The sequence below is a fragment of the Pieris rapae genome, chromosome Z, assembly GCF_905147795.1.
Source record: "Pieris rapae chromosome Z, ilPieRapa1.1, whole genome shotgun sequence".
NCBI classification, from domain to species: Eukaryota; Metazoa; Arthropoda; class Insecta; order Lepidoptera; family Pieridae; genus Pieris; species Pieris rapae.
Genome location: NC_059534.1, coordinates 6,604,707 through 6,617,086, shown reverse-complemented (window position 1 = coordinate 6,617,086; position 12,380 = coordinate 6,604,707). Strand labels below are relative to the sequence as shown.

The following is a 12,380-nucleotide window of genomic DNA, read 5'->3' as shown; positions in this document are numbered from 1 at the left end:
CGGTATATAAGTTTTTTGAGGTGAGGCTTTGGTTATTAGACAACCCTTACAACTATGTAGCACTTTCTACTCTTGAGTTCATTGCTAATCCGTTTAAATGTGCTAAGCTGTTAGCGGGAGGACGCTCTAAAAATACTATATGTACGTGCTACGTAGAAATATGAAGCTTTATAAATCACACTTTTTGTTAACACGGCTTAGATTAAATTTAAGATTATTAAGATGAAATGTTGAATTCAGTCTATTAGAAAGACTCTACGTGAAGATTAATGTAAATATCACAAACACAATATCCCGTATAAAAACGCCTCTGAATTTAGATTTAAAAAAGTATAAATAATATCTAGTTTTTATTTGAGCCCCAGAGAAATTTATAATTTACAATAAGTTTTATAGAAATATATAAGTAAAATGTTATATATATTCTATTCTATCGATAATTTAATGATATTAGGCCTGTGGGTTGAGAGTAAGAGTGACCAAGACTCCCGTTTTAAACCTTGCGCCCGTCGCTTCCTGTTCACTTTAACCATTGTATGTAAGATTGCTATAGCGAGCGTCCTTAACCTTTAGAATGTCTTTGATCGTGATAGATGTTACATATAATATGAGTGGTTTAAACTGCAGTTGCACCTAATGGAAAGACAGTTTGCCGACATTTCTTGCCACAAAATCGATCAGCAAGTAAATTTAACGTTCATCAATGAATTCGATATAGCGTTAATCCAACAAGACGTTTCGAGTGCCATAAGATGTGCAACTATAAATAGTACAGTACTCCACACGACCCATATTGAGGGACTTAGAAATTTCAAAGTGCCACGTCAGTCACACGTTTTCGATGACAAAGTTTTCTGTAACACTTTACAAGGTAAGGTACAGCGGTCGCACTTCTAAGTTTCAAACGACACTTGTCTACATTACTTCAAAATTTGCCCTTCTACAAGTGCGCACTGTAATGAAACTGGACTTAACATACCTCATTAACTAGATGTGTTTCTTTGTTCGCGACAAATGCAGGAAATGTGAATAGAATAAACCATAGTTTTATTAAAACGACCTTTTAATATGCGCACTAAGATCTAGTTGTCAAACATAAATTTTAATACGCGCTATTTTCAATTACTATACCAAATCTGTGTAAATATCCAAAATATACTGAATGTAAACTGCATCTAATTCACTCCTAAATATTTCAGCTCCATTAAACAACAATAGGTGATTTATTTCGTAATGGATGCAATCACATGATTGTCTACGCTAATTTGATTTTTGGTTCAACATAGAGTTTGCAACAGAATGTGGAAGTTTGCAAACAGCCTTAGTGAGTTCGCCTGTACACAGTGTTCGAGAGGTTTGACAGGCCCTTCTATGAACCTAGCGTTACTCGATGTACCCCAAGCTATTAATGCGTTAATTTAGAGACGACTGGAGCAATGAAGCTATCTGCAAGGCTCCAGCCCGCTCTCGCCAGTCGGCTTACAGCTAGTCGAATACGGCACGGTCCGCCGGTTGGACGTTTCCCTTACCGCGCGGTTAGTCTACATTTATCCGTAAGTTTTGTGACAGTATCCCAAACTTAACCCGACACAACTTTTCTTGGTCCCTTCTCGGCTACTCACAGATGTGCACCAATTTAAGAAATCCCGCGCTAAAACTTATTCTAACATTTCTCCACTTGCATTCGGAGTTTTTAAACTTAAAATTGCCGTTCTTCTGATTTGTTAGGAAGTTGAATTGTGAAAAATCGTTACGAAAAGGGCAGTTAATTCATCACTATTATGTAGATTGATTAATTCATATTAGGTAAATGATATTTATATTTTTGTAATAAAATATCCAACTGGTTATATAAAGATCTACGCATATTTATTACGTATAATATTAATTTTAAAATAGTTTGCAGGAATTAAAAAAATAATAATGGGATTAAAACGATTGCTCGCGGATGTATCGTTACGTTAATAAGAGAGTTTTTTGAAGGCTTCGCACGTAATCTCGTTATCAATGCAAACAGAAGTCTATGTAATTGATAGCATCATTACTCAGAAAAGAATATAATATGCTTTTAAATTTTTAGAGAGTGCGATCACAAAGATAAGAAAAATAATGTTATCCAAACGAAATAAATATTATTTTCAATAATGAAACACAAATGATAATTACTTTAAATGGAGCGCCAATATTAGGCTTTGTCGCTGTTCTAATAATATTGGTTCAAAGCTGTCAATGTGTACTTCACTGGGCTACTCCTAAAACTTTCCGAAAATATCTTAAATTTTGTAAAACAAACAACTCTAATTTCATTATGAATCGGCTCAATAAATAGCTTAACATCAAATATTATCGAAATAAAAAGAAATATATTTTTACATGCAACAATTTTCATTAATTATAATAAAACGATATACGAACTTCCAATACGCTGAAATTTTGTAGGAAAACACAATATGCAACTTGTTTAAAAAATTGAAGTTAACATTTTTACTTTTAAAGAATAAAAAATACTTTCTCAAAATTTAATCTTATTATGCTGACAACTGGTATTATTTTTAACCGAAATTCCGCTGGTTTTCAGTTTGAGGCGTATATTTATGAAAACCTTGAACAACACATTTAAATTACCTATTTCTTGAGAATTGATACAGTTTTGTGATAACGGCACCAAATCTGTATCTATTTTACATAAAGGAGTTCAATGTGTGCACTTTAAAACTTGGTTACAAGATTTTTAGTCACAAATGCGTAAGGCGTTGTAGTTTACCATTTTTCAAAGATTAAAACAATTAAAATTATAATTATTAAATTAATTCAAATTATGTTAATAACAAGCTTGATTAAAATCGTTCTTCTCCTAATTTTATTGACTTATAAGTTCATATTTAAAACGATAAAAGTCAAAGTTCTACATATAAAAATACATTATACAAAAATGTGGCACGTACATAATTATTCGTAGAATATATTTTTATTTATTAACACGTTGCATTACATAAAACGAAAAAAAAAATTAAACATAATTTAATGAAAAGCAACTGGCGAATATATATATCATTAATACGTAATAATTAATAATAATTTACGTTGGTTATTTTCTTTTTATTTATATATTTGTAAGTCCAAATAGTTTGAGCAATTATAATCAAATCACGCGGAATAAATAGGGATAATTGAAGAACATATGCATTTAAATCATATGTATTTTTTTCGTTAATTCTGAAACATATTTGCCGTGTTAAAATCATGAGATGACGTCAAAAATACTATTAAAATATGCTCTAAAGTTGTATGTATAAGTGCAACTTTAATCATTAAAGTTAAAATCATAATTATTATATAAATGCCAATTAACTTGTCTTCAAACACACATTAATTTTCTAAAATAATATTTATTAGCCCACTTTAAGGATATAATACAGAAAACCTCACCGCACCCGTCGCTTTCAAAAAGTTGAAGTTTTATTATACATTTTATACTTTTTAATAATATTACTAAGGTGCGTATGTAGATTGAATTTCCCTTTATGAAATGAATAACCCTTTCGCGACAAACTATTGGATAACAAAGTGCTAGGTTTGATTTGCATGAAATCGTTTGATAAATACAAATCTTGCGTTTGAAGATGAGAAATCATGCACAAATGTGCTTGATTTGCTTAGCCATCTTTAAAAGAAACTGTCATTTATTTAAAAATCATCCTTTAACTACTGTGTATTAGTTTTTTTTATTAGGTATAATTCTTTCGATTACTTTAAATTGGTATGCCATAATTATATTGGTCCAGTCGAGTTCACTTTTAATTTTTCTCTGATTTAGTTTCTATTTCTATTGTTTTAAGCCCTAAGGGGTAACAATTTTCTTTTACAATAAATCACCAATTACTTTTTTGTACTTTTTATACGTGAATGAAAACATCAACTTAATTAAAGTAATAAGTAAAGTAAATTGGTATTTGTACATTATATATTTTTTACTATTCAGACTTTTACAAAGCTTTGATGGAGAAATGAAATTTTAATTTCAAAAACAAATTCTACATTCATTTCGATTAATTATATTGAATTAAAAAAACCCAAACGTCATAAGGTTTGTGTTGTTTTAAAGTCATTGCCAAGTATTCAAAAAAACAAAACATTCTTTAAAATTTTAAAAACAATATCGGTGTTCAGAAAGAAAAGGTGATATTGTAAAACGACATAGTAATAATGGAACGAGAACATATGGTCATGACATATCTTGTCGCGTATTGGATTTAAATGCTGTTGAATAATCACAATCTAAAGATACTTACCGTCTTTGTTTTTGCATAGTCGTACTCACCAGCCTGGTTGAAAGTGGTTGGTAATTTTCTTTAAAAATGTTAAGACTATCAAAATTAAATTTCCATAACTTACTCATAACAGATTTTTTAACAGTCGTTGCGGTAATTAGTAAAAGACATACATGGGACATTTTATTTTTAACAAGCAATATTTCTGCAGAAATAAGATTCTGTGAAGCTATAAAATTCACTTTTGCTCGAAAGAGACCGTTGAATGTAGGTTTATGTGTTTGTTAGTAACGGATGTATTGTTGTTTTATTTGACAAAAACCTGGCCACAACTAATTTCAGGCATTTCAGTTAAGCGTTTGCAACAAATGACACCCAGACTTTGTTAGTGACACCTAAAGCCTGGCTTTAATAAACAGCGTATGGAATAATAATAAAATACTAGAATTAATGAAGTCGTAAACGTTATATATTTTTCTAGGGCCATAGGAATTTTGGAGGTTAAACATCCTAATAATAAATTAATAAAACTGGAGTGTTTAAAAGCTCTCCAAATTAGCAATGATAAGCTTTAATTTAATGTGACAAATTATTGCACATCCATTTTAATATGAACCAAAATAGGAACAACTTCATCAGATGCAAAACTCGAAACCCAAAAATAGTGTATCTGGATGAATTTAAAGGGTACATTTACATTTCAGATAAATAGACATTTATACCTAAACATATATGAAAATTTTTAATGTATTACTTTTTTAAGTTGATTGTAGAATAATCTAACAACACCTAATTCAAAACAAAATTTCAAGTTGCCAATCAAATCAATAAAATATTGTATATTTTTATTCAAATTCAAGTGTTTACAAAATTTCAATGTTTCTCGAGATTGATTCAAGTGCTCTTGATAATCGCCTACGCTAATTATTTGGGGCAGGGGGATGTTCAGAATCCAAAATGTTTATACTTATTCTATTTTTAAATTATATAAATATAAGCAAACAAATTTTTCTACCTAATAAAGGCACACATAGATCACCGGGAATGAAACGAGATATACATACACGAGGCACGAAGCTGTTAAAAATAATTGCATTGCTATATTAGAAATTTTCTTACACGGAACCCATGCGTTGTGTTAAAAAAATCAAATAAATCCTTTAAGATCTAAGCGGGTTAGAATTCAAAGGAAAGTGTATCGTATAGAGTTACCAATATCAATACACGGCAAAGGAGGGCAAAGGAAAATCGTAGGCGGATTTTGTTGTTTCAAGATTCCATAGAAAACTCATAAAATAACTTATAACTGCTTCCTTCAGTCTCAAAAGGATGCTATCATCCTAAATCTGAGATAAAATTATAATGAACACAGAAATTTCATGGTCTGATAACGAGACCTTTAAGCCAAGTCTTATTTTCGTTAATTAATTTTCAATTTCAGTTTATTTCATAATTGATTGAAATCAGTAGTAAAGGGCAATAGAACAATAACAAGAAGGTTATTTAGTCTGTTTCACGTTTAATACCTGACAGATAGGGTCTAAATTATTCTTAATCAATAAACAAAATAATGAAAATATTTTAGTTGATGTGAAGACTAGTTAGAACGTTAGTGTGATTTTTTTGCGGTCTTATTCCTAAAAACAAATTTATTATAGTATATTATAGCATATTATAAAACCATTATTTTATAAAACCATTTTGTTTTTTTGAGGTAAGAGAAATCTTTGAAATATTTAGTACTTGCTGTCGCAAATGTTTTATTTGTTTTGTTAAGTCTAATCACTCAATTTTTAACACCACCCGGTAATATAGCTATTTAGTATGGATTATAAGTAACTTGAATTTAGGTATAATATCAAATATGTATAGTTTCGATTACGAACATGGTATGACAAACATATCAATAAACCTATTAGTAACAACTGGCAGTCAAAGAATCCATGCGCGGAGCAATTACAAAAAGTGAAAAAATGTGCAAAATTACTACTTTCTTATCGTTCATAATTTAAGTAAATAAAATTAAAAAACAGTTGCTTCAAGAATAACTATTATTAATTTAAACGTTATCCTATTTCATTAGACGCATTTTTATGATATAGATGTGGTAAAAGGTACAATGAGGAACAGCGACCCTTTTTTATTCGCGTGACGTTTTTGAATTCACTTTGATTCAGATAATTGTTCTTGCCTTCAAATAGAGATTTATTCCCTTAGCATATAATCTACTATTACATAACATTTCATTATACCATCAGTGGATACTCGCACCGGTATTTACGTATCAGTTGCGCGTGAGTTCAGATATCTAACGGTATCGGCGGGTTAACAACCCTCTTTCAGCCGCCCATTGAGTGAAACAAGGGTTTCCATTTATTACATTCAGCTTTCACGTCTTCTTCCGTCCGTTATTTCTGAATACTGTTATGTTTATTAATTTTTTTAAGTAATATTAAATATTAAAGCCTTTTTGAACTTTTATGTCCATATCTGTGTAAAGTAAATAATCCAATACTGTTTTAAGCCTGTGTGCTCACTGTCTCCGACTTCTACTATTTCTTTATGATTGTAATAAATAATGACATTGATATAATTCTTTGCAAAGCTTTGTGGGCTCACAGTACTGTTTTAACGATATAATCCCAATTGAAGCTTATATTACCGTTAAGAGTCTGTATCAGGCCTGCGTCTGACTGTCTCATTGAAATGAGGAATACAAAAATCATAACGCACGTAGTTCTCGCATTGATTAAATAAATAATACAAAAAAGTACAAATAACCATAAACATTAAAAGTCTACCAATAAAGATTACCTTTTACTTAAATTATGATGATATTTATAAAAACGTCAAAGTAATAAATTAATAGCGGAGCCTATTCCGATTAACCATTTTTGTGTAATGAATGGGTTTTAAGTATACTAAACATTATTCTATATAGAGGTGATCAATAATCAATAAAACAAAAATCTACTTTATTTTATAATATTGTTATAGTTAAATAACAAATCTGAAAGCAGATCTTTGAATGAATAATGTGCAGTTACGGAGTTATCATTCTGGTCAGGTTCAAATTAATTCCAAGTACTAGGTTACATCGTTCCAACCTATCTTACGCATTCGTCAAATGTCACCCATAAATTGAAGAAGGAATGTAAATAAATAAACGTGATAGTTTTGTCTCTGTCAATAATGTAACATGAACAGTATTATCAATCATCGATACTGCTTGTGTTCTTAGAACTTACTGCTATAAAAAGAAACAACGACTTGATAAGCATTTAGGCAGGCTCATAATGAGACAAACAACTTGTAAAATATCAAAGAATTTAATTCAATTATTTTTAAATACACTCATGATTATAATGCACATAAGCTGCTTTCTAAGACATTTTTATAATATTTGGATAATGTAATCTAATGGTGAAATTTTTAACCTACTGAAGGTTTTAATTTATTAAAACATATAGAAATACAAATATTTTCTCGTTGTAATGTCACGCCCGAACCCAAATTTTAATCCACAATCTCAGATTGAAAGCAATCTGAGATCAGACCGTGACAGTCGATCGATTTATGTGCATCCCAATAACCAAACCTTACGAAGACAATACTTTTTTAGCGTCTGATAAAATACAATCTCTTCGCTCTTTACATTCATATTTGATAATCAATTTAAACCAAATAAACTAAATATGTAAAACCGTACAAATATATTAAAATATATCTAAAAGCTATTTGATATGTTTTTATCTATGTTTAAAACTTATCAAACAGCTTTTTAATTATTTTAAAAACTGGTGTAAGCTAAATTCTTAAGATAGGATATTGGCACAGTTAAACTGTCATTTTCATACAAAGGTCTATCGAAATACACCGATCCGACCTACGATGGATAGCTTGTATCGACAGATGTAACACAGATGTGAAAGATGTTTAATAATATTTGGTCAAAATAGATATATAGATAGTCAAAAATGGATTGACATTGGTTTGGGCGTTAGTGTATAGAAAGGAACCTGTGCCGTGTACTGTATTGCTCTATAAATTTATACAATGTGTAACATGGCATAGTTTATCTTATTTTTGTAAAAAAGCGGCGCTATGTCATACTAATAATCTCGCGATGTTTTTTATATAACATGAGTAAAGTAATTACGGCCGGAATAACTCATTGGTACATATAATATGAACGCAAGATCTCAATATTGAGCCTCACACGCTTAACAATACTGGTTCAATTTACTTTTTATATACAAAACAATGTATTAAGGGTTTGTTTAACAAACATCTCAAGACCCTTATAAATTGTTATTTTGCTATTGTCGCCATTTAAATTCGCTTTGATGTAGGGTCGTGTTGTTGAAACGATATGTGTTCTTTACTCGTGAAATTAGAAATGTTTCATCGTATAACGATCAAGATGTACCACAATACTCTTCTTAGACTGATATTTGTTCAGGGGAATCTGCGGTTGTTAGTTTTAATTAAAAATAATATATTCTCAACAAAACTAGCAAAGTATGAATGCGGGATCATAATATTCATGAAAGTGTTATTGAATTTAAACTATGATTAATTAACATATCGCTCGAAGAATACTTTAGTTAAGCGGTTGCTAAATGTTTGATACTAAAAAAAATTGGTAATAAAGGGTTATTTATATTTATTCACATATAAATTATCTCTATTCAGGCTTGCAAGGCACTCGCACAAATACACACTGTAAAGTCGTCATCAATGTGTTACATACATATTATTTTTGATCATGATTTACGTATGTTCCGAACTTTTTACATTCAATTAAATAATACATTTTAAGAACTAGCTGCACTTCGAGGTATTTCATATATTCTTAAAAGGCTGATAACGCACTTGCGAACCTTCTAGCTGTGTTAGTGTCCGTGGGCATATCACTTGGTGTCAATGTCAGATGGACGGGCCACCTGCCTTTTTCGATATACACTTTATAATCTTAAAAATAAATAGAAAATCTTCTGCGCTAAATGCTTTGGGTATCTCAATATATATCAATTTAATAACTTTTAATTAAAATCTATATATGTTTGTTTCCATAGCCACTAAGGTCAAAGTAATTGTTTTTCAAGATCTTGTAGAGTACAGCTGAATATAACGTTTATCAGTTGACATAATAGCCCTATAGGACCCCGACGATAAACTCAGGTCACGCATTGTGTAAATAACTTATCAAATCTATGCCTATATAGTGTTTTATTACACTAATTAATCGTATAAAGTATTATGTAACAATTAAATGTGGAAAACCGAAAAATACAGTCTTAACGTAAAACCTGAAAAGTAAACATGTTTTCGCGTTTCGATATAACAAATATTACAATTTTCATGAATTACAATTTTCACTGCTATTTTCTTTATATGTACGTATAGTAGAAATAAGCTTTTTAAACAACACGATCGGTCCAAGTCATCAGTCAATCTTTACACAAATTGAGACGTGTTCTACTAATCATGGATGACATGCGGATGGACAGCAGTAATTAACAAAGCAAATGTGAACATCAGATTATATTCCGTTCTATTGAGCTTAATCTTCATAATAAAATGGAATGAGTTATATGAATTCTTCACCGTCTCTCTACATGTTATTCTTAGGCTTTAGTCAGAGATTATATGCATACATTATTCTACTGATTTATAAAAATTTTATAATATTTATGTATTTCTGTGAATAAGTTTAGTGACTGAAAAATAATGTTTCTGTGAGAACTCGATATTTTTAATAATTTGATAATTATTAATACTAAGTGCAGCTGAACGAAACCGGTCACCTAAAACTATTTATCAGCGAAAACTTCTTCAACCACAAAATATAGAATGCACAAGTGTGTAGCACGCCTTACTCGTATATTGTGTCAACTTTAATTAGATTGTTTGTTAAACTACCGTATTCAAGTTTACAATGGGTTTCTATAGTAAAAAGTTAAGAGAAAGATGTTCTTTGTGATCAGTTTGACTGTATAAATTGAATTATCGAAGTGTCTTCGTACTAGAGGCTGTATACTTAGGTGTGATTGAAATTTCACGCATATTTATTTGCAAAATGCCACAAGAGCGATAAGGATCAAATATACAATATATACCCACTATCTACGTTGTAAATCTAAGAATCGAATGTCATTCAACATTCCCCACTGTTTGTACCTAGTGATACCTAATACATTCTTAGTCATCTTATCTGCCCAATAAATAGTTTTCATCTCTGCTTAATGCAAATATCTTCCATGTAATATAAGCCACACTTGTCCCACTTTAATCCGAAGATCCCTCCTAGAACTGCTGTGAGCAGTTTGATGCGTTGTGCCCTTTTCCCACCCCACTTTTTCTTTGTATAATATGTTAATTTTACATATGATAAGGGTTCAGTTCTTTATTGCAGGTAGCAATTTAATTTTTACTTACGCGATAAAAAGTTTTCAATTTAAGTTGTAGAAAAGTTTAAAACTCGGAAATGCATTTGAGTTTGATTTTGAAAAATTTACATTTAGCTACATTTATTCAAACGCATTTTAGTGTTGTGAACTGAGTTACGTGACCAAGTTTGAAATAACTGAAAAAATATTACAAGTAAAATTTTGATTAGGCTCAAATGAGACGAAGCGATACCATAGAAATGAAATAAATAAATATCTCCTTAATTATTTGTAATAAATAGTTACTGAACTTTACTGAAAGTATTTGGTTTATATGCCTTGAAAGTGCTATTATAATGGGTAAATTCAAAGGGAAATCGCACAATTACCTACTATTAAAAGCAATCTAGATATTTTTTCTTATCTAAAAATCTTAAGTTTTTGTGCTAGGTTATACTTTAAAAAATAATGATAATTACATCTATAGATGATCCCTTTAATTAAGTAGACGTCATTAAATACATGCGATTAATACGTAAATATACAAGAGCAGTGTTGACTTAGTGGCTTCGGCGTGCGTATCTCATCCCTGTGGTCGTAGGTTCGATCCCATATTCTGTTTGTGTGCGTGTTAAACATTGGCTCGAATGGTGAATGAAAACATCGTGGTGGAACCGGTTTGTCTTAAACCTAAAAAGTCGCTGAGTGTCAGACAGGAGCTGATCACATAATTCCCAATCAATCTAATGACTGACAAATGAAACAGATTCAGAAATCTGAGGCCCAGACTTAAAAAGGTTGTAGTCCTACTGATTTTTTTTAATGTACAGCTTTCGATTTATGTCGATGTAATAAAAGCAATCCTATTCCAATTAAACTTATAAATAATGTTTATTTCTCACAACATTAAATATGGAATTAATTAATGTTTATGAAAAAACTTTGTTACATAGAAAGTTTGAAAAATAAAAACAAATATTTAATTTCAATGCAGATCATAACTTTTGTTATTAAATGCTATAAAGTTTGTGGCCCAAAAAGACAAAACATAAAGTTGTCGTGACGATGTACAGATTTGCATAAAGAGCAACTATTTAACGATTAACTTTGTTCATCGTTAAGTTATAAAATGCAGCGTTTTAAGGTATTCCATATTTTGAAATATGAATTTTAGCATTCCGACACCAGGTTTCGGATATATAATAATAATAATTTCCTCTTATCTATCTTTACTTAATACCTTTTGGCAAACGGTGTCAACAAAAGGCATCCCTTATGTTTTCTATCCAGGCATTCTCTCGAGGTGCGGATTCTATCTATCCTATCTATTCTCATATATCTATAGTATGATTTTTACAAACAATACATACCTATATGAGAATAGAAATCTTAGTCTAGTCATGATAATACATATCAACCTCTTATCTTATTTTTGATAGCACATACATACAGTAAACACTTCTAACATAGTTTCCTTATCACTTTGAATTGTCGTGCCTTGCCATAACGTCGTTATTTTCTTGTAAAAAAGATCAAACCAATTATTAAGTCATATTGTTATGTTTTTGCTTTACAAAAAAATATTATTCTGGCAGTCTTATATCTGTGTTTTTGTGTAGCCTTATTTTCGTATACTAATTATTACTAGACTGTCTTAAAGGTTTCAAAATGAATAATTTCGCTTATGACTTAAACCACACAAGCAATCACGGTGGTA

The 12,380-nt window shown here is 30.3% G+C and overlaps 1 protein-coding gene across 16 annotated transcripts in view; it reads left to right on the top strand.

The window, feature by feature from the left end:
- The window catches only part of LOC111000950 (basement membrane-specific heparan sulfate proteoglycan core protein), a 119,863-nt gene that overhangs the window by 48,259 nt on the left and 59,224 nt on the right, over positions 1–12,380 (top strand). The window contains exon 1 of one of the 16 annotated variants that reach the window (XM_045633932.1): positions 1,497–1,553. The exons of the other annotated variants lie outside the window; for them this stretch is intronic. The gene's annotated coding sequence lies outside the window, so the exon portion shown is untranslated. Of the gene's footprint in view, positions 1–1,496; positions 1,554–12,380 lie in introns of those variants that run through there. 16 annotated transcript variants of the gene reach the window in all.